Source organism: Periplaneta americana, chromosome 1 (genome assembly GCF_040183065.1).
Source record: "Periplaneta americana isolate PAMFEO1 chromosome 1, P.americana_PAMFEO1_priV1, whole genome shotgun sequence".
NCBI lineage: Eukaryota > Metazoa > Arthropoda > Insecta > Blattodea > Blattidae > Periplaneta > Periplaneta americana.
Window position 1 is genome coordinate 132,946,240 of NC_091117.1, and position 18,751 is coordinate 132,964,990.

At 37.4% G+C, this 18,751-nt stretch overlaps 1 long non-coding RNA gene and 1 other non-coding gene across 3 annotated transcripts in view; both read right to left on the bottom strand.

Annotated features, from left to right (window-relative positions):
• The window catches only part of LOC138701012 (uncharacterized), a 731,347-nt gene that overhangs the window by 688,837 nt on the left and 23,759 nt on the right, over positions 1-18,751 (bottom strand). The gene's annotated exons all lie outside the window — the stretch shown is intronic.
• Positions 9,810-9,883, bottom strand: TRNAS-GCU (transfer RNA serine (anticodon GCU)). The gene has a single exon. It is a non-coding gene; the product is annotated as a tRNA-Ser (tRNA).

The window sequence follows — 18,751 nt, forward strand, 5'->3', positions numbered from 1 at the left end:
GACAGGCTGAAGATCTGAACACTACTCGTCCGAGTGTGAACCAGCGAACTTCAGACCTACTGGCAAGTACGGTAACCATTAGACAGCCAATATCAACAGCCGTCGACCATCCTACTATGAAATGATTTGGTCCATAATGCACTCTATGTCCGTATTCAACTCAAGTGGCTATAAACTATCTCATACAGTAAAAAAGAATTAAATAAAAAGATCTTAAAACAAGGCTTTTGAATCTCTTCGCACAAAAAGTATTGACATCATCCTGGCCAGTAAGGTAAAAAGCATGCACACTCAGGTGTATATAAAAAGCAAACAATATTAGATGAAACAAGGAAGGTGGAGAGAACAGGGTTGAGTGAAAAAGGGAAGCATCATATATCTACGTTGTACAGGAAGACGAGATGGAAATAGACCATTTGTAAGCTAACTTTACTGCTGTACATAGCCATGGAGGTTTTTTCTGAATATAACTTGAGGTGGAAGATGTGGGTGGGAGAGAGATGCGTTGTGACGTAGTCTCAAGGGGCCTCCAAAATGGGACGTAAGAGTTGCTATTGCAAAAACTCATATAATACACACTTTAGGCCCTTCTTATATTTATTCACAGTGTCGTCGTTTCTATCCCCGAATGAGTGCACACGACGATTTTGGAAAGAAACTGATAGACTTCGCCAATATAGTCACAAAAAGAAAGCGAACTCTTAAATAATCAATCTAATGATGTAGAAAGGCTCTTTTTCGGCTGGATCCCAGAAGAAAATCTCCCCTCTCAAGCGTGTTTGTAGTTTCACACAGAGAGGTAGAGCAAATTGGCCATATTAAGGAAAGGGCTTATTTGCAAGCCATACACCATGATTCAAATGAAACGTTTTTTAATTAACATACATTTGATCAGTTCCAATTAAAATACTGGAATTAAAAATACATTCTATGAGATTAAATGATAGTTCATTCAGCTATTAATAACTTACATATTTATCTGACTAGTTTATTTGTCTTGATTTTCAATCACTATATTGTTGTATTGTACTTTGTTATATTAATAATCTTTTTCTTCATATGTATACGTTAAATGTTACGCATATCACTGTTTTGTCATGACATAAACGTAACTGGTTTTCTAGGCTTACTGTATGTTAGAATATACGTTCATGATTGTTTTACATAAAAAGGTTGATTCATAAGATTGAGAATAGTATTTTCAGCTTCAGTACAACCATTAATACAGTATGGTATAATAAATTAGGGTGGAGTAGCATCATCTGTACTTAATCCATTAATTTTATTACACCGAAGATTAATAAAAATTTGTTGGATCAAAAATATGGATTATCCAACAAATTTAATTTATACAAATTATTTTGAAGTATTGACTATTGAAGAAATGTATAAATATAGTTTACTTACTACCACAGAAATCAAATAAAATATAAGTCTAATCCACATGAATATCCTACTCAAAGAAAAAAGTCTACTTTCCCATTGATTGAGCCTGAATGTCATACAATTGCAGCACTTAAACATGGTGCTAATTTCGATCCAAGAATTTAAATAATAAAATTACAAATCATTTCCCAATTTTGAAACATTTTTAAATTGAGCCTTTTAAAAAAGAAATTTATAAAATTATTCATGATATTTAATATTAACAAATGTGTGTATTTTTTTATCTTTTTATTTCTGTCGACTATATTCATGTTTTTATTGAATATCAATGGCTTCTGTCTGATTGTCAATTTATAGTAAATGTGTTTTTCTCTCTTTTTTTCTTGCGTTAATTGCCGGTCTGAATTAAGTTATTATATTGTAAATTTTATTAGTAACAACAATGTAATTTATTCGTCACAACAATAATTTCTTTCTACAATTCGCCTTAAACGCTCTCGTCAACAATTGGATTTTCACTCAACACAGTATTCGTTATATAACTCACCGACGACAATGACAATTTACTTGGACTAGTACGAACAACAATGAACTGTTAATCTTAACTAATATTTACAAAGCACTATTTACAAATCAGAACTGTCAGTTTTCAGTTCACAGTTCTCTTCTAGCTCAGTCACTCGAGTTCACAGAATCTCGAACCACAGACCTTCAGAGACAGTTCACTGTACTCGAACTCAGGTCCCTCCAACTGCGGTCCACTGCACTCGAACTCAGGTCCCTCCAACTGCGGTCCACTGCACTCGAACTCAGGCCTTCGGATGCTGATACAGTTGCGGACGCACACTCGAGTCGAACTCCGGTACACAAGTTGGCTTGCTTGCTCTGGCTTTCTCACTGACTGAATAACTGAAAAACTCCTGTCGTTCCTTCGCGACCGTAATTTATAACCACAGCGACGTAGCCTCGAAAGTTCCACGCGTCTCTAGAGATGGCACTCCAGAAAAATCCAGAGCCCTCTCCTCTCTACCAGCACCAGATGCGCGCGCACTCTCTCGCCGCGTTGGCCCTTTCCCCTCTCCGCCGCGCGCCATCCCAAAGTGCTCCGCGCGATCTTCTCTCTTGCGGGATGCTGGTCGTGAGTTCGAATCTCACGTCGCTGTCACAATATTTAGTAAACTGCCTTTGTAAATTTTATGTTTTATTATTGGCTAAGACCACACCGTACACGAGCCTGGCTACTACCTTACGATAGAGGCTAGAAACAATTTTGTTGTATACTTTTGAATTGTACTCACTTTGCTTACTAGCTAAATAAATAAATAGAAATAAATTTCATATTTTGTATAATTATCCTCACCTGAGTCTTAACCTCCCGCCACCATCTGGGGCCGATTTGGCCTGTAATGGTGCTGACTGTACCTTATAATGACGTGCCATTCAAAATGACATTCTTATTACAATTATTATTAATATTAGAAACTACGTATATGTAGTAAATATATGTAAAAGGGATCACTATGTAACCCTAAAGCAATTTTAATTTCAAAGAAACCGTCCTGAAAGTGAATATGGACATGCTATAAGGAGATGTATTGTGTTGCATCACTACACATATTTCAAGGATATATTTAGACGTTGTCATATGGGACTGTAGCGTCTTATTTCTGTACATTATTGCCATCAAAACTCCCAAGCGACCATCGCTTTATATAACGTAGGCAGTATAAAATTACGTGTCTTGAATAGTGACCCCTTATTTTATTCGAAGAAACAGAATAATATAAAAGGACTTTGTGATCCCAGAAGTGCAACTGAGTCCATTGATATTCCAAAGAGCACTTTCTAAAAGAAATGCTGTAGGGGATTCTTACCACACTTAGAAGTGTGGTATGTATTCAGTGATGAAAAAATGTTTCCGTGTCTTGGCTATATCGCATTATTGCGATATTTTCAAACCGTCATCGGCACAAATGCACAAAACGTCGTGATTTACCAGGTACATCTTCCTACAAATCTAGTGGACTCAGCTTCGATCCTCGGCATGTAAGTGGAGATTAATTCTCCTCCCACAGGGACTGTCTCTTGGTTTGTATTTGTACTGTACTATTGTCTCAAACAGAATCTTTAACAAATGCTGACCACATGATCATCGAAGCTCGCTATTACACATCACGGTAAAAAAAAAAGTTGTGGTTTGCCAAAGGAAAATTCCTGCTACATTCTGTCATCGCATTGCTTACTTTCACACAGTTTCACACAATCAAAGCTATTTTGCTCACTTGGATTAATTTATTTATTTATTTACTTCTGCTAACCTTAGTTACCTTATATTTACTTCCGGAGGAGGGCCCGTAGGCAAGCACCGTAGTAAGACTTATTGTGCAACCTCCTTATGTATAGAGATGGTTTTTGAAGTCCTTAGGACCGTTTTTCAAGCACGTGATTCACTGTTTGGTGCCACATTATCGATTCGGCTATGGCATCCAGTTCTGGCGAAGTCCGCAAACGCCCATCCGTCTCTCTGTTAATATTCCGGAGCCTCAGATCGATGGCATGTCCTCGCAATTCACGTGCTTGCGTTCTATTGCACCTTTGGCCCGAAGATCGCGCCACTGCAGATTCCGCGACTCACCAAGGCGCCATCTATTCGAAGGAGCTACACTCCCCGGTCTTCGTAGTCCACTGTTGAAGCCTCTACGGCCCCCTGGGATTTGTGCACCTCTCCCAGACCTGTACCAAATACTCTCTAATAAAAATACTGGGAAACTTTCCTGTTTAGCATTGCAAACGGCGCCGAAAAGAGACTGTGCTGATATTTAGAGGCTTAACATGTTGATAAACACCCTTTGCGGCATGCCGGGTTGCGTGAGGAAAAGCGGAGAGGTGTGCATTTGATGTCAATAAGAAAATGCAAAGCAATAGTATAATTTGGAGCCATTTTGTTCACAACATTTCAAATGAATAACAAGTTACAAAGTTATTGGAATAGAAATGAACTGGCACAATCCTCGTATTTTCAAATGTCTTTAACTAATTATGATTTAGTTGAACATGACTCAGCAGCTTCATACATCGCTTACCGGTATTTCGTTATCTGGCTATATGCTTTCCATTTTATTTTTGATGTAACAATTTATTAGCACATTGAAATATTTATCAATGAAAATACTGACATTGTCACTGCAAACAGGAATGTTAACAGGGGGCACAACCATTTTAAATAGCTCACATTTTACATACACAAATATATATATATTCATTATGTCACAAGTGTGCTTAAAAACAACGGAATGGGGAGACGGTATTCTAGTTACGTACGACAAAAGTTTTGCAGTAACGCTCCATATTTTCCAACTTTTGAGCTGCAAGTAATTTATTAGAAAGTCTTTATCTAGAAATCTTGAGCTATTTTCGATCTTATGATTTTGTGCATCGTAAAAAATAAGCATGGATTTAATTTAGTGAGATATTAATAACGTATTTAAAGTTTAGAGCTAGGAAAATTATTTTGTCCGAATAACTTACTTAATCACTTATTATGAAAAAACAAGAGTCCTCTTTCTTCACAAAATCAATAATTCACATTTTTATGTTATGCATCCGAAGGTGCAGCTATTTGGTTCGAAAAAGTCATGACTTTCAGTTTTTTATGCGGAGAAAATACCAAGAAATTATGTTTTGTACGAAGAAAGTAAAGTATATTTATGCAGTTTAGTAACTGATTCAGTTAACATAGAGAATACTATGTCATTGCTAGAGACAGTCAAAACTCTTGAATAAAAAGGGCTAAAATTCTTGGTTGAAAAGGGTAAAATTTCTTAAGTGAAAACGAAAATTTCTTGAGTAAACCTGAAATTTACACCCTGTTTTATTAAATTATTATGTTGCTTAAGATAATTGACAATTATAATATATATTCAAAGTTTTACGTTGACAACAATTCTAAGATACTTAACATTACTTAACATTCAAAGTTGTATGCAGACAACAGTTCTAAGGTTGTCACTGTAAGGTTTGTTCTTCTATTTGTTAGCACACACGAGAACTGTGAAAAAAAAAAAAAAACGTTCACAGTCAACATTAGAAACCGAAACCCATATAGCTTGGAGTGCTCCTTCCACAAAATCACTGTGATCTTCATGTAACGACAGCAAACCTCTCCCACTGGAAGTCCAGGACTATTTTTAACTATGTCCTCCAGTTCACTGCATGCATGTACTGCTACATCAGGTGATAGATTCTTCAAGGTTGGCACCTGATCAAAGAGAGGTTTCAAACTGCTTTCAGTTGCATCAATGTTTGTAAAACAGTTCTGATAGCGGTTGAAGAAGTTTACGAGTAGGATCTCCCAGCATTAATTTGTCCAGTTTAACCTCCATTTGTTTTGCAGCACTCTTCATTTCAATGACCGTCCTCTCTTTGTGTTGGTTTCTCTGCTGACTTAAGTTCTGATATAGCACATCACTGAAAGTACCCTCCGAAACCACTGCTAGTCGTTTCTTAAAGTTTTTCAGCTTAGGGTAAACTTCCCCAGCGATTGGCTTAGAATGATTTTCCGTTCATCTTCATTCAAGCTATGGATGTGCGTATAAGCAGCACTGAAAGCTTCCCCTTGGTCTGACTGAAGGAATTCGAAGAGAACTTTCCAGTTGTCTGCCAACCATTCTACTGATTCCAGCCAAGAGTTCCACCTAGTTGAACAGGGAGAGGGAATAGACTTGCCTTGGAGCCTTTCAGCTGGAGAAAGTGCTGAAAAGAATGCCTATTTTGTCTTATTAATTGCTGAAAAATTGCGTCTTTTCGCGAATAACGACAAAAAATATGCTAAATTCGCGAGTCATAAGATTTTTTTCGATTTTTCGCGAGTTGAAACACGTAATTATATGACATATTTTATGTTAACCATGTTTTAAACTATATTTATTTGGTTTTTGTTTTTCGCGATTTCGCGAGTCACGAATTTTGACTGTCTCTAGTCATGCTAATGTGCTATCTAGTTACATGGTAGACGAGTATCGTCCGTCGTTGCTGACATCAGAGAACCTGCAGCCACCTCGATGCAAGATCTAATACGTTTTTGGGATCCTTACGGTTCTTTCACTGTGCTTTGAATCTGACTCATATTTTCGAAAAAGGAATAGCTGTTCTCTTCAGTTTGTTATTAAAGCAAAATGTAAAAAATAACAGACGTACAGATGATTTGAAACTTCGGTATACTTTTCCAATTAGGCCTACATCTTATTTTTTCTTAACCCTGACTTTTCAAATTATGTTTATTGAATTCCGATAATCTAAATCGAAAGTGATCTGAATATATTCTGTGATTTTTGTACAGATATTGTCTCTCTAATTTTAAACTTTTTGTCCAGGACTATGAAAAAAGATTTAGCATCTTTTGCCAAGCGTAGTTTTTACAGAACAGATAAACAATTCGACATTTCCCAAACACTGAGAATAATCCTTACCACTTATAGTTTGTTAAAAAACAGAACTCATGTCACAATTAACCGTGCAATGCCTCATGTCATCCTCGCTGTCTACAATCCCTGCCGCAAGATAGCACTGGTGAGTCATTCGCCACTTTTACAGTGAACTTTCCAGTATTATTATAGAGAGTATTTGCCTGTACCCAGCAATTCTGCTTGAAGTGGTATGACAGAAATTTATAATTTTCTTTTCCGCTTCCAATTTCTCGTTTCTTGTTTCCTATCCTTTTTTCTTATTTGTTATTTTCGTTTTCTTCTACGATTTGATTTGGTATGTTGATCTATCTTTGCTTATATATGATAGGGTTTGTTATTTTCCCGATGTTTAGTATGTGTTTCCGCTAGATGGCGGGTTTCTATTTTGTACACAGGTTACGAGGTTAACTGCCTTTTTGAGATTGGGTTTGAGACTAATCACCAGAGTGGTTAATTTGAATTGTAACGTTCTTTTCCTCTACCCTAGTGGGATGTGTCGTCCGCGATTAGACAGTCGTCTGTTGACTGCGGATCGTCGGGCACGCCAGAGAGAGCCGGTCTGCTGAGGAGCGTCGGAACGTGACAGCACAGTCTAGTATGTATATATGTGTATGTGTATATATATATATATATATATATATATATATATAGTCACGAAGCTCAATATGTAATAAATACACATCCATAGATTGTTGCTAACCACTTGGATCGCTACTATCGCCTCATCATAGACAATGCGAAATAGTACCTGCACAGTCTATTGTTCCTAGCAACCTCATCAACTCAAGCTTCGTGACTGTATATACTAGACTGTGGTGACAGAGTGTTGGTTACGCAGTGGTAAAATGTGTCTGTACCATATGTAAATGCAAGGTAACAGCATAAGAACGTATTTGTATAAGTCTAACCATGTCAATTGATGTAGTAAGTTAGTATAATGTATTATGTAACAATTAGGAAGTAAGATGGACTTGTCTTGCACGCAGCTAAAGCAACCCTTAAAATGAAGTTTCTTGCAGGAAATATCCGTTTTGCTTCACGGTACATATGTGGTGAGAAGGGGTGGAATAGCCTTTCACACGACTTTAACCATAACCAAATCTAATTTCTCTCGAGACTGTCGCCCCTTGAGAAAGCATTTTATTACTCAAGGAAGTCATTAAAGAGTCGAAAGGTTATACAGTATTACATCCTGACAAAATATTATAAAAGAGGAGGGACATTGTATCCCGTGTGTGATTCCTCTCTGGACCTTGTTTCAGACAAGTTCACTTAAACTATAACATTTATACCAGAATAAAACATTTATCTACTGACTATTAACTCTTTGTTACTGCTGTCCGTCGACGCTAGGACCTAAGGGTCCAACCCAAGACTGTTCTACACTACACCACAACGCAGCGTCGGCGAGGGGAGATAGGCTGTTGGTTACGGGGCTCCGTCGGTGCACATATGAGGAGAGAGATATGTCTTGCAGAGGAGGGCAATGTTGGCACAGAGTCATACTGTCACGAGGGCTATGGCAGTACGTGCAGAGATAGTTATGCCGACATGGTGAGAGTAGCTGATTTTCATCTGAGCAGTGAGTTGGTGCGTCGTGTCGTCCCGGAATGAAACATGTTGAGATGACGACGAGTCATCGGCGGAAAATTCAGTCTCCGATTACTTGTGTTTGTGTCTCCGCAGTTGTTGGCTGCAACTCCAGTTCGGTGTGTGCCGAATGTGCATGTCACAGTCTAGTATATACAGTCGCGAAGCTCAATACGTAGTAAATATGCCAACATTAGACAGTTGCTCACCACTAGGATCGCTAATATCGCCTCATTACAGGCAATGCAAAATAGTACCGTCACAGTCTATTGTTTCTAGCACCCTCAAAACTCAAGCTTCGTGACTGTATATAGTAGACTGTGGTGCATGTCTCTTCTTCTACATCATCGGGAAAGAGGTGCGCGGTGGGTGACGGTACCGTGCTCCTGCACCGGCGTTACTACAGGGGTTATTATGCCGGCAATGAGTGGTGGTATAAGAATGTTATACGTAGTGCCATTATGATTATGTTGGCCAGGTATGTACTCGGTAGCATTTCCAGTTTGTATGTGCAATTATGGAGTTCAATCTGGCCTGGTGATAACCGAGGAGTTATGATACGGAGATATTGGTATTAGAGGTGAGCAACACGATTCTATTTCAGAAGTCGATTCCAACGATTTAATCATACATTACGAATCGATTCTAACGATTCGTTCACGATTCTTCCCAGCCTGCGGTTCCAACTATTCTTTTGAACCGTCTACGAGTTCACGATCCTTCCTAGTCTGCGATTGAAACTATTCTTTTGAATCGTCAACGAAAGACTCACAGGACACTTTCCTTTGCAAACCACGGGTAGAACAAAAACGTTCTACATCTCTCGCATAGACGGCATAAGAGGCGAGTCATTGGATTGTCTCTTTCTCATTGGCTGGAACCATTCATCATGACCTCCATTAGTCTACAAAATTATTTAAGTTACTATACAAATCTGGCTTTCAGGTAGTAGCTCCCTGTAAAGCAGGTTTGAATAATTTCAAGGAAAAATTGTTCCGGGGCCGGGTATCGATCCCGGGGCCCTTCGCCCTCCCTGTAAAGCAGGATTGAATAATTTGAAGGAAAAATTGTTCCGGAGCCGGGTATCGATCCCGGGACCTTTCGCTTAGCGCGCGAACGCTCTACCGACTGAGCTTGAGCTACCCCAGGAACTATACACGACACCGTCACAAATATTTCCTTTTATATCCACACAACTCAAATGAGCTGACAAGACGCCAGAACTCAACTATGAGTGCACACAATACTGTGTGACTTAATTTGTGGCTTTCTGTTAACGTACCTCCAGTAACGAATGTATTATACAAATCTGGCTTTCAGGTAGTAGCTCACTGTAAAGCAGGTTTGAATAATTTGAAGGAAAAATGGTTCCGGAGCCGGGTATCGATCCCGGGACCTTTCGCTTAGCGCGCGAACGCTCTACCAACTGAGCTACCCCAGGAACTATACAGGACACCGTCACAATTTTTCCTTTTATATCCACACAACTCAAATGAGCTGACAAGACGCCAGAACTCAACTATGAGTGCACATAATGCTGCGAAGGGCCCCGGGATCGATACCCGGCCCCGGAACAATTTTTCCTTGAAATTATTTAAGTTACTGTGTGTTAATTATAATTTATCAACTGAACCTTATTATCAAATACATTTTTTTGCATTATATCTCTATTTAACCATGTAAATTTCAGGTTCTTGTTCATTATTTTTCACACTTAATAAATGCAGTATTTTGATTTCACTCTCGCTCGGGAGCATTCGGCATGGTTCGGAAATGTCCTCTGACAGGTTACATCAATCAAGTAAATAGAATCGTGGATTACGATACCATGTCGATTCGTTACGATTCTTTTGAACGACGATTCGTTGATACCACGAACCGCTTCTTAGGAGTCTTTAATATTAGTCGTTCGAATGAATGATTCGTTATTAGTCGTTCGAATGAATGATTCGTCATTAGTCGTTCGAATGAATGATTCGATCACGAATCGACCCAACTCTAATTGGTACTAGCAGTGTAGCCAGGAAGAAGCACGTAATGTCTATTGGTAACCAGATTGTCACTTTCCTATTGTTATTGTAGAAGTCATTGTTAAAGTCTCTCATTGTTAATTCCCTATTATGTTTCATTAAAGTTCATTTAGTTGTTGATATTTATTTTATTCTATTCCTATTTAGCAAAGGGGTAACTTGGAAATCGTTATAAATAGATGGAAAACGGATTCCACAGTGGTTAAAGGAAACCTTCAGGAAAACTCAACCAGGTAACTTGTCCAACACAGAATTTGAATCCGGTCCGCTCGTTTCACAGTCAGGCAAGCTAACCGTTATTCCACAACGGTGGACTACTCCATATTTTATTTTACACTAGTATACGATTCCTACGAATGTGTTACATTTCACATTATTATAATTATATATTTACACATTTCTCTATGAACATTCTGTCCACAAAGCGTATAAAAACGTCTCAATACTGTGAATCAGACTATTCGCTTACGAATGTTCCCATAGTATATGCCCAAGTGATTGTTTATGAAGAGGTAGTTTCGTCTTTTGTCTGATGCTGTATATACCTCTGGTAACTATTTGTCACAAAAAAAAGTTGAATACTCTCATTTTATAATATTTTGTTTATAACTTCTAATCCTCTAACATTTTCCCTTCATCTTCTGTCTCACAATCCATCCCCAGCGCACCAACATTTAAACAGGTTATTTATGCGCGTATAATCCATTACAAATCCCGGAGATCCGCATTAATATTTAAATATGAGCTTTCGGTATTCATTACTTTCTCTTTGAAGCCAGTTCTAATTACTCCTGTGGAATTTCTTCGGGAAGATTTAGAAATAAAATTCAAATTTTCTCCTGACATTGTCTATGTATTTGCAACACAACTATGTGTCATCATCATCTATGGGGTCTAGAGGTTACCATGCCTGTCACTATTGGCCTAAAAGTGTATAGGTTAATCCTACCATTCACATGTATCTACGCCACTTCGCTTCCCGCACTGTTAAGAGACAACCGGACATGGTTTTGGTTTTATAAATGATTCTGCTCGTGAGTCTGTCGTACTGCATATGTCATAGTAAAAACGCGTAGGGAAATTTAGGCATGTCTCTCGATGGCGACTGGCAAATAAGAGAGAACTAGAAATGAACAAAACTAACTGCCGCTCTCGCTCGCTGTGTTCGTTGCATTTGTCTTTCGAGTCTCGTCTCGTCATTCTCGTGCGCTTCGAGTCTCGCTCATCATTCTCGAAATAGCATTTGGTCGGCGTGGAAAGATTTCGTAACTTCGAGTAACATAAATCATTGAAATAAATAACATTAGAAATGTTTAAATGAGGCAAAAAGACAAAACAGAATAGTATCTTTGTTATTAAAATGTTCTGGTTCTATTATATATTACCTATGGTTATATAAATACTTACGTACTTACTTATTTACTGGCTTTTAAGGAACCCGGAGGTTCATTGCCGCCCTCACATAAGCTCGCCATTGGTCCCTATCCTGAGCAAGAATAATCCAGTCTCTATCGTCATATCCCACCTCCCTCAAATCTATTTTAATATTATCTTCCCATCTACGTCTCGGCCTCCCCAAAGGTCTTTTTCCCTCCGGCCTCCCAACTAACACTCTATATGCATTTCTGGATTCACCCATACGTGTTACATGCCCTGCCCATTTCAAACGTCTGAATTTAATGTCCCTAATTATGTCAGGTGAAGAATACAATGCGTGCAGTTGAGTTGTGTAACTTTCTCCAACAATCTAAAAACAGGAGCAAAATAATAACATAAATAATTAGACAAGAAAGGAAATGTCTGCTCCCTTTTTTTTTATTGTCCCGTAGTTTTAAATGTTTTCTTAAGAGTTTAAGAGTTGGTGGTAGAAGTTTCTCCTGTAACTTCATCCCTCTTAGCCCCAAATATGGCTTATTTGAAGGTTTCGTAACAAGCTGTTTTTTACGGTGATGGGTTCTTAGCCCTTCGTCCAACCCCCAAGCTGGAGGACCATCCCTCATTGGCTGTCAGCGACTGCTTATTCAATATATTCATAGCTACCCTCCATATCTGGAGGCTGTCTCCTCGATCCGCAACCTGAGGACGCGCCATGCCGTGGTTATAGGGACCCACAATCATGGTTATATAAATAAAAAGAAACAATTTTAAAATAAATTTGCATTTCTAAGAAACATAAAACATAACATTAATACATTTTTACTTGAGATTGCACATTTTATCTTAAACATATGAAAAGAAAATTGCTAGCCGTTTAATAAGGGCCTAGTAATTAAATAAAGACTGGGGAACGGATTATTAGGCTATACACTGAAAGGTAGAGAAGTTTCAAATAGGCTAATTGACTATTTACACATATATAACAGTTGCCAAAGTAGATGAAAGTTCAGTCAGGTATAAACAACTATGGCTATTCAAGGCTGCTTGACTTCGGGACTTCGGGAGTGATCAAACTCTAGTCTCGGAACACTCACAACCAGTCGTTACGTCGACGCGACGTAATACAACATTGTCGTGCGGGTTTTCGGCTTTGCGGGCGCTGTTAAGGCTGGTTCACAATAAACCGGGAACGGAAACGATAACGAGAACGAGAATGGAAATACTCTATACTAATAATACATCTGTAGCCAAAATTTTTCTGGTAATTTTCGATTTTCCAAAAATAATTGGTGTTAACATGTATAATTAACCACCCTGAAACCGAATTTTTTTTTTTTTTAATTTCTGTCTGTCTGTCTGGATGTTTGTTACCTTTTCACGCGATAATGGCTGAACGGATTTCGATGAAAATTGGAATATAAATTAAGTTCGTTGTAACTTAGATTTTAGGGTATATGGCATTCAAAATACGTTACTTAAAAGGGGGGTTATAAGGGGGCCTGAATGAAATAAATCGAAATATCTCGCTTATTATTGATTTTTGTGAAAAATGTTACATAACAAAAGTTTCTTTAACAATGATTTCTGATAAGTTTTATTCTTTGAAAAATTTTGATAGGACTGATATTTAATGAGATAAATGAGTTTTGAAATTAAAATAACTGCCATCTAAGGCGGTGTATTGAAATAAAAAAAAATGACTACGTCTATAAGGGGCCTTGGAAACAACAATCGAAAGCTATGAAACATAGCCTACAGACAATGCTTCTGTGTTTGTATGAAATGATATCGGAAGCTAAATTAACCGATTTGTATAATTAATTATTATTTCATCATTGGAAAGTGTAGTTTCTCTGGATGGACATAATGCTATAATGTTATTACAGTAACTTGTGAGTGAATTGAGGACAGGTAAGATTAAAATAGCTTCTTATGCACAGAAAACTTGATAGGTTATTCTGTATATTCATTTCCTGTATTTCATAAAATAATGTTTATGAACATATTCATTTTTATCTCAGAGAATTAACGAACAACGAGAGTGTATTGATTTAGTATGCAGTAATAGTACGTTAGCTTAGCAATCCATTATTGTATAAGTCAAATTTTAACTATGCTCAATTGAATCGTGTTAAAATACATAAAATATATATGCAATAAATGCAATGCAAAAAAATTGGGTAATGAGCCAAGCAGATTATGTTGCGCTGTTGTAAAAGCTGTTCCTCCTGAGATTCAAGACCTCCCACAACAAATTAAAAACTTTCTAATTCGAGTACATCCGTTATCAACACACTTTTTACATAATATAATATAATATAATATACTATAATACAATATAATATAATATAATATAAACATAATAATAAATCTGTAGCCAAAATTTTTCTGTTAATTTTCGCTTTTCCAAAAATAATTGGTAATAACAATTAAGAAACATGTTAAAGGAATTGTCATTGCACCAAATGAGTGGTCTCTGGATCAAAATGATCGCATTTTAATATTTTAAATACAATTTAAATTAAGTAACATATTAAACGATTTATCCTTCTATCAAACACGAATGTTCCCTGGATCAACTGTCCTATTTTAATTATGTAATTACTTTATATTTATTTCTAACGGGTGCAGCGGAGCGCACGGGTACGGCTAGTGTTAAAATAAATGTATTTAAATGTGAGCATCCACAATAGCTAATTGTGAATGCTCACATTTGAATACATTTATTTTAACAATATTTCCATTCTCGTTCTCGTTGTCATTTCCATTCCCGGTTTATTGTGAACCAGCCTTTAGTCTCGCTTTCTCGATCGTTGTTCATCTCTAAAGAGAACATGGGCGTAAACAGTGAACTACTACTCTTCGTTCACCTATCATTTCCGGCCAGTAGCAGCCCTAGTATAATGAAACCATTGTTTTTAATAGCTTATTTAACGACTTTGTATCAACTTGGCTCAAGCGCTAGTCTTCCATCCAGGTATCCTGGATTCGATATCCGGCCAGATTGTGGTGCAAATTGTGGTACGTATATAAAGCGACATTGCAGAGAGTTTTCCTCGGCATACTCCCGTCTCCATCATTCCACCAATGCTCTCCACCTTCCCCAATTTCATCTATCATCTGTAATAGTTAAAAATAGGCTGAAGTGAAATGTCAGTTGTACTACGGGTTTCCGATGCTGATATAGGAAGGGTTTGGGACCTGACTCTGCAAGAGTTGAGCCAAGATGAGTCACCTGTCAGCATCGGATTCACGAATGTCACCCAGGCCACATGTCGGAATTGAAAAATCATTGCATATAATAGGGGGCACAATGGGCCAAAGCAAACCTAAGTGCAAGGATTCGTCCCTGGAAAATCCAAGCCATCAACTGTGCTATTATTTAGCACCAATGAAATCGGTGATAGTGATATGATACTTCAAGAGATCCGCCATGAAATTACCTCACATTCACCTCAAGTTTGAGGAAATCCTTGGAAAAACCGAACAAGGTAATGCCCAAGCGGACGCGTATTCAGGTCATGAGTTCTGACCGCTAGCACATGAGCTATGACGCGACGGTGCCCTCCTAAACGCTTGATCATATCCTGAGAACAGAGACTCAAAGAATCCAAAGTTGAAAACAGATGGTAGAGGCAGTGGTAAGTTATAATAAATGGGGCAACAAGAAATTTTACATACATACTTCTTTCTTCTCTTCTGCGCATCTTAGCCAATCAATCCATTTATTGCATATTATTGTTCATTTCTTTCGTAAAATTTCGTACTTAAATTATTGAATAGGTCTAATAATGACAATTTTTATAACGTCCTTTTTATACAGTTGCAAGGTGGTTTGAGAATAGCAAAGAAGAGATGCTCCTCTTGCTGCTTTGTCCGCTATAAATGTAATATCAAAAACTTAAATTAATTAATCAGTGGCGTGAACAACCCATGAAGGACGAAGGCCAACCAGCTCATGTTCATATGCCTCAGCAGAGGTGATCGATCATCTAACCAGAACCGCTACTTTGTGTCCTAAATCTTTGTCTCTACTTCAAGCGCTGTCTATAATCCCAAAATATCTACTTGCTAATTGTTTCAAATTACAGTTAGCCTATTTTATCTTATTTTAATAGGTCAATACGGTTGTTTGTATTTATTTACTGTTCATGTAGGTCTATATAATTTACAAGTCCATTTTACCATATTAAATATATTCTTGTGTCTCTAGGGTAGCATGGTTAAAACTATAAGAATGTATATTCTAGAGAAAAAACGAACGAGAGTTATCTTATAACGGAAATACGGCAAAGAACACTTAGACTCTCAGTTGGATTCACAATACCAAACACCTGGCGGCAAGTTTACTATTCCTAAAGCAAAAAATTAAATTGTGGTTTATTTAACGACGCTCGAAACTGCAGAGGTTATATCAGCGTCGCCGGTTTGACGGAATTTTGTCCCGCAGGAGTTCTTTTATATGCCAGTAAATCTACTCTGACAGGAGCCTGTCGCATTTAAACACACTTAAATGCCATCGATCTGGGCCGGGATCGAACCCGCAACCTCGAGCACAGAAGGCCAGCGCTTTCCTAAAGTGTCTACGGCATATTGTTATATAAAAGTTCGGGCGTGAGTTCGAATCACAATATTTTTTTTTCAGAAGTTTCTCCAACTGTAGGCCTAACGCATAAGTCAGAGAATCGCGTAATCGCATGACGAATACTGGGCTCCTCTCGGAAAAAAAAAAAAAAAAAAAAAAAACTATCTCTAATTTAATCGAAACTAGATAACTGCGTAGTTGATACAATGGAATAAAAGACAACAAAGCATTCCGAAAAAAAACCCAGCCCACAGTCTCTTTTTCAATCAAAAATCTCACAGAAACAGCAAGAAGTAGATTTCCAAATACCAGGACGAGACATGGAGTTGTTTCTTAACAAAATTCCGTAATTCCGAAAAATCCTTTCATTCAGATACACAGTCTCTTCTTTCCCGCTCTCTCATCTCTCTTTCTCTTTCACTGGTAAAAAACCCTCTTCATCGATACTGTAGCTGCACCCAACCATGCAGAACGTTTAAGAAACTGATGACCTCTATTAACCCACTGCCTTTTACAACCGCCTGTGAAATGGCTGCTACAATGAAACAGACTGCAAATTCATATATGCAAACAATGTTATGCAACTCCTAAAAAATGCACGTCATTTCCTTCCTTTACTCTAAAAAATGGCATCATTTAGAAACAATTATTTGAAAGCTATGCAAACCAGCTAGTAAAATAATATGATTAGAAAATCAAGTACAAAATGAGAATTAACTCCTAATGAAACTGGCACGAGGTTTTTGGGTATATGCATCGCATTGTAGATGTAGACACGTCGATGTAGACGTTTCGAAACTACATATACTCTTCATCATCAAGGAAGACAGAGAAAGGAGGAACCTATAGGCTAGTTTACACGACGACACTAGATTTCGCAACTGTTTCTTATTTGAATGTGACAATGAGTTACGACACTAGAAAGTTTCGGTTGCTTCCAACTTTTCATGAAATTAAACTTGCAGTTCCGAGACATTTTGAGGTTAAACGCGTTCTGATCTGTGGACTGATTTACAAAATGAAGTGAGGAAGTGAAGAAAATTATTAAGTTTCTTAATTTATGTGCAGTGCAAACGTGTTTGAAGAATTTCAAAGATCCAAACTTTACAAATAAGCAAAAATTGAACTGTTTCAAAGTAATTCTTAAATGATTGTGATAACTAGAGACTGGATTTTAAAGGGAAATTTTTTCATCAAAAAAGGACAAAAAAGGGGGGGGGAAGTTATAGCCAAAACAAAGGACTTGAAAAATAACTATATTACTCTCCAAAACACACTTCAGCACATTCATAAATATACAGTACATGGCACACACAATCTTACATTTATCTCTTCACAACATAAGGAAAGTGTTGTATTTGATATAGTCAAAAAAGGACTTTTCTCATTCTTCATTTTTCGAGCTGCTCAGATCAGGTTTTAGATTCTGTGTGATCAAGTGGTGCCATATCGGCGTGGCGCATGATCCTGTCCATGTACAAATAACTATTACATGTGAAATCGGAATTGGTAATAGTGCGCGGAGAAGTAGGCCTAAATGGTTTCGGAAGAAATGTTCTCAATTGCCGATTACCACAGAAATGAGTAGAGAATACAAAGACGTAGACCAGGCATGTCAGAAATCAGACACTGAATGTGCAGTGTATGTGCGCGGAACGCTGGTCTGTGCAGATTGCGTCATTCACGTGTTGCTCTTACCAGTTCTTAGCCGGAGGGATGTACAAGAATCTATTCTGCACTTCTAGTGTTCAATTAAATTGACATTTGGACATTATAAACATACTTAGCAGAAGAAAAAACACAATATTGTCAGTGTCTATATTTGACAATAATTGTAACACAAGAAACAATAGACTTACTCAGTTACAATTCACAAAGCAGTCGTTTGTAAAGTATCATTTATTTACATGATTTGCATACAGTATTTGAAGAAAATATAAATATTGCAGTAATTTCGAAACAACAAAAAACGAACACAGTATTTGATTTTACGTAGTAGATACTGAGTATTTCAAAGTAATACTCTTTCATTGTTCCTCAAGCATTATTGGGACCATTGGTGCACACATGTTAAAGAAAATATTTTACTCCCAATTATATGCAATAGGACATTGTGAGGCTTTTACACTGGAATCATTTCCTTGCTGTAGATTAAAATAAATTCACATTATTATTAATAAATTGGATAAATTAAGCTTGAATTTAAATTTATATATAGTTTATTTGGAAAACGTTGAGAGCAAGTATTAGCAAGTTGGGAGCGTTACTGAATTGAGTTAAAAGAGTACTTCACAAGCTGTGAAGCGAGGACATTTTTT